This window comes from Salmo trutta, chromosome 32 (assembly GCF_901001165.1).
Source record: "Salmo trutta chromosome 32, fSalTru1.1, whole genome shotgun sequence".
Lineage (NCBI taxonomy): Eukaryota > Metazoa > Chordata > Actinopteri > Salmoniformes > Salmonidae > Salmo > Salmo trutta.
In genome coordinates this window covers 20,421,742-20,426,861 of record NC_042988.1, presented here as the reverse complement: position 1 = coordinate 20,426,861, position 5,120 = coordinate 20,421,742, and positions in this window count along the sequence as shown.

The window sequence follows — 5,120 nt, the reverse complement described above, 5'->3', positions numbered from 1 at the left end:
ACTGAGCCTCATTTTGACTTGTTTGAAGGACATTACATCAAAGTTGGATCAGCCTGTAGTGTGGTTTTCCACTTTCATTTTGAGTGTGACTCCAAATCCAGACCTTCATGGGTTGATAAATTGGATTTCCATTGATTATTTTTGTGTGATTTTGTTGTCAGCACATTCAACTATGTAAAGAAAAAAGTATTTAATAAGATTATTTCTTTCATTCAGATCTAGGATGTGTTGTTTAAGTGTTCCCTTTATTTTTTTGAGCAGTATATATATATATATCTTGCGGGTTTTTCCATGCGTCGTCTAAAAAGGACGGCAGCTCCGGGTAAGGCTAGGGGAGGGTTGTGCTCCTTTGTTAACAGCAGCTGGTGCGAGATCTCTCATGTTAAGGAAGTCTTGAGTTTTTGCTCGTGTGAGTTAGAATAGCTCATGATAAGTTGCAGACCATACTATTTACCGTATATATTTTTCGTAGCTGTCTATTTAATAGCACAAACCGATGCCGGCACTAAGATTGCACTCAATGAGCTGTATAGAGCCATAAGCAAACAAGAAAATGCACATCCAGAGGCGGCACGTCTCGTGGCCAGTGATTTTAATGACAACTGAAATCCGTTTTAACTCATTTTTACCAGCATGTCACCTGTGCAACTAGAGGCAACACAACTCTTGATCACCTTTACTCCACACACAGACACACATAAAAGGCTTTTCCTCACGCTGCCTTTGGCAAATCTGACCATATATATCCTCCTGATTTCTGCTTACAAGTAAAAACTCAAACAGGAAGTACCAGCGATGCACTCAATACGGAAGTGGTCCGATGAAGAGGATTCTAAGCTACAGGACTGTTTCTCTAGCACCCAGACTGGAATATGTTTCCATCCGATAACATTGAGGAGTTTACCACATCAGTCACAGGATTAATTAATAAGTACATATCCCAAATAGAAGCCATGGATTATAGGCAAGAACACTAATCCTGCTACGACCTCTGATGAGCCATCAAACAGGCAAAGCATCAATACAGGACTAAGATCGAATCCTACTATGCCTGCTCTAACACTCATTGGATGTGTCAGGGCTTGCAAACTATCATGGATTACAAAGGGAAACCCAGCCATTGACGTGAGCCTACCAGATTAGCTAAATGCCTTATATACTCACTTCGAGGGAAGCAACACTGAACCATGCATGAGTGGTACCAGCTGTTCCGGACGACTGTGTGGTTTTGCTCTCCGTAGCCGATGTGAGTAAGACATTTAAACAGGTTAACATTCACAAGGCTGCAGGAACGCATACTCAGAGCATGCGCTGATTAGCTGGCAAATGTCTTCACTGACATTTTCAGCCCTCCCTGACCATGTCTTTAATACCTATATGTTTCAACCAGACCACCATAGTCCCTGAATGCCAAGGTAACCTGTCTAAATGACTATCGCCCCGTAGCACTCACATCTGTAGCCATGAAATTCTTTGAAAGGCTGGTCATGACTCACATCAACGCCGTCATCCCAGGATGTCAGTGACCTGGCAGTGTGGCGCCAGGACAACAACCTTCCCTCAAAGTCAGCAAGACAAAGGAGCTGATCGTGGAATACAGAAAATGTATGTCCGAGCATGCCCCCATCCACATCGAACGGTTTGTAGTGGAGCAGGTTATGAGCTTTGAGTTCCTCTGTGTCCACTTCACTAAAGAATGAACATGGTCCACACCAATGTTCCCTCTAAGCTGTGCGTGGGCGCGCAGCTCCCCTGGGACTGCCGTGCAGAAGAAATATCAGCCCATGTAGAGAAGCAAGAGATTCTTTTCTCAACTTTCTAGTTTTCCCCTTTAGTTAATACTATCAACTTTCCCTGTACTGTGGGATTTGCCAATATTAGCCACTTTCAATGCATACCAATACATACCGAAACACAACCAACTGTGCAATACTTAGTATGCAAAACTAACTATGCAAGAGATTTTCTTGTAGGCAGAACGCACCAGAGTAGGATTCTATTGCATTGACAGGCACAACTCCTGCTCTACAGACCAGTGCGCCATAACCAATCAGCTGCAGTATCCCTATATGCAAATAGAACATTGCCATATATTGATCTGTGCCATTCATTTTGAACTGGACTTTTTTTACAGAATGAGTGGTCGCGAGTAGATGTGCTTGTTTTGAGATCAAGGCGAGAGCTGCATGTAGCCATTTGTGCTCATTTGCTCATATTATTTGCTAATAAGTGAGTTATGAGCCCAGTTATAGATAATTTAAAGTCAGCAATGGGGAGTGGTTGCTTCCAAAAAGAGCACAAAGCATGTGCATTTCTAGCCATCTTTGAAAAGCCAGTCAGGTAAAGAGCATTTTTTCTGTCTTAAAGAGGCAGTGTTGTATTTTGAAACAGGCTTAAATAAGCTAAGTAGCCAATAGGCAGAGGGTAGCATAATTTGTCTGATTCTCTGTAATAATGATATGGGAATAATAATTAACTTTATTTTTGTAAAGTGGTTTCTTGCATCAAACAACACATTTTCAGTCACCTCCTTGTCTGAAGGACAAGTGGATTAACAGGTCAATGTCAAGCCCTGCATATTTTTCCCAAAAGTCTCACGGAATGTAGGCCTACGTTGAACACCACACATTGGCTGCTACAGTAGGCTGAATGATAGAACATCTATTTCCATGTTAAAATATTATGGGATGCATTTTCTCCATTGTTTTGATGGTAGGCCACTCTGATAGGCCTACATTATGATCAAATGGCCATAGTAGCCTACTTGGCCAATGTTATAACTGTAACTTGTAGCGGGTACAGCCTCAGTGCTCACAATAAATGTGCGCTAGAAGTTGCACAGAATTTCCTCAACGTTCAAGTTTGTGCTCAGCAGACCTGGAATTTGCTCAGATGACGAATTTTTTTTGAGGGAACATTGTTCCACACACATCAACACAGTTGTGAAGAAGGCACGACAACGCTTTTTCCCCCTCAGGATGTTGAAAAGATTTTTCATGTGCCCTCAGATCCTCAAAAGGTTCTACAGCTACACCTTTGAGAGCATCTTGACTGACTACATCACCGTTTGGTTTGGCAACTGATTGGCATCCGACCGCAAGGCGCTACAAAGGGTAGTGGGTTTCCAGAAACAAAGGCACTGATTGCATCTACTTTTCAGAGAGAAGGGGATCAGAACCCCATGGCTCTGGTTCTACGTGATTTAAACACACCCTAAAGCTTTCTCTCAAATAAAATGTGGAGGCACTCTTCTAAAAAGTTAAATGAAGTCTTCACAGAGTTAAATGAAGTTTCACAGAGTCACTTCCCCTCACAGAGTCACTTCCCCTCAAGAGAGGAGTGGAGCGGAGGGGGAGAAAGGAAGGGCTCTACTAGTGTCAGATTAAACATGGTGGCGCTAGAGGCCCTACTGCCTGCTGAGGGCCCTGGTTGTATCGGGTCTGAGAGTTTCTCACGGCACCTCTTCTCTCCAGGCTAATCCACTCTCCAAGCCTCAGACCTCCCCTCAGCCCTTCACCATCCACCCAACCCCATAGTAATCCCGTCGATGGTTTGCATCTCAAACAGCTTCCGAATGGTGTGCAATGGTGTTGGGTTGTGTAGGTGGGAGGCTGGAGTGTGTATGTGAGTCAGAGTTGTGTGGTAGTTAATCATAACAGTGAAGTGGTACTTCACAAGAGGTGTGAACCAGGAGAATGGGGGTGGGAATCTATTCCTGGATATGATGTGAAAAGTTCAACAGCGATGTGCTCAGACCTTATTTCTACTACCTTCTAATTTACTAATAGCAGGTGGAGGGGTCCTTTGCTTCATTTAGAACCTTGTTTTCATTTTACCTTCGGACATCACTGTCTCCACAGTAACAGAGAAAGGGGAAGCAGATGGTAATTCTATGCCCCTCAAAAGTTTCAAAGTGAAGCCAGGGAGCAAGGAGAGAAATAGAGATGTCAGAGTTTGAAGCATTTGAAGGTCTGATTGTGACAAAAAAGTTGGTCTTAAAAACACGGTCCTCTGGCACTATAACAACCGACGGGGAACTGAAAACATGGATGGTCATGTGATGGGAGGCTCCCCCATTTCCTGTCAGTGGCTGTTGTAGACCAGTGGGGGGCATAGGGACACTGTCCAACCCTGTCCTGTCCTGCTGTCAGTTCGGTCCCTGTCAGACGTGCTGGCGGAAGCCTTTGTTTTCGGAGAAGTCTGCAGCCTGTTAACAGGGAAACAATGGCAGGAGTGTGCCTGGCCCTGGGCTGGATGTTTATGGAATGTACAGGGCTAAAGGCGGGAATCCCACCCTGCTGCAGTCTACTGGAGACTGAAATCATTCCTCCTCCCAATATCACTCCACAGCCCTCTCTCTCTGCGTCCTGGAGTAGAGCCATGTGTTGCTCCAGATCCTCCTGTTCTCACACTGAGAGTGAGACTCACACACACCCAGATCCCTTTTCACCTCATTTCCCATTCCTCCCTATTACACAGTGAAAATAGGGAGAGCACATCATAAAACAGTCTGAACTTTTTAGTCTGAAGTGAAAGAGTTGTTTTGGGTGTTCAGGACTGAACTGTGTTTTTGTGGAGGAGGCCTGGAGCTTGGATAGCAAGAACAGTCATCCTGGCAGCCAGCAAAACCAATAGAAACCAATAGCAGCACATAGAGAAAGGAGCAAGAGGCTTGTTGTGCAACTCCAGACACACCACATCTTTTGTGTGTCTGAATGAGCGTTATGAGTTTACTCTCATCCATAGTGACCTCATCCTCTGTCTTTCTCTCCTCCGTCTTTAAGGCTTGTTAGTTGGGATCTTTTTACGGCCACGTTGGCCAGTCATGTTAGTTGTTGTGGTCCCTTTCACTAATGAAGAGCACAGCCTTTTATAAAGGGGCGGTTGGTTGGATCCTTGGGAGTATTTAGCATTGTGTTTCTCTTGAGTAGGCCTAGCCTATGACCAATCAATCCTACTGTAGTGTTGGTACAAACTCCCATAACAGACAAAAAACTATCTAAGGACTTGAGTTGGGGATGGGTAATTTATATTATGGTTAAAGCAGGGCTACTTTTGGCCGTGAACACATTGTTGAGAATGGAGTTTAGGATGTCATCCAATGACTACAATGCCTCCAC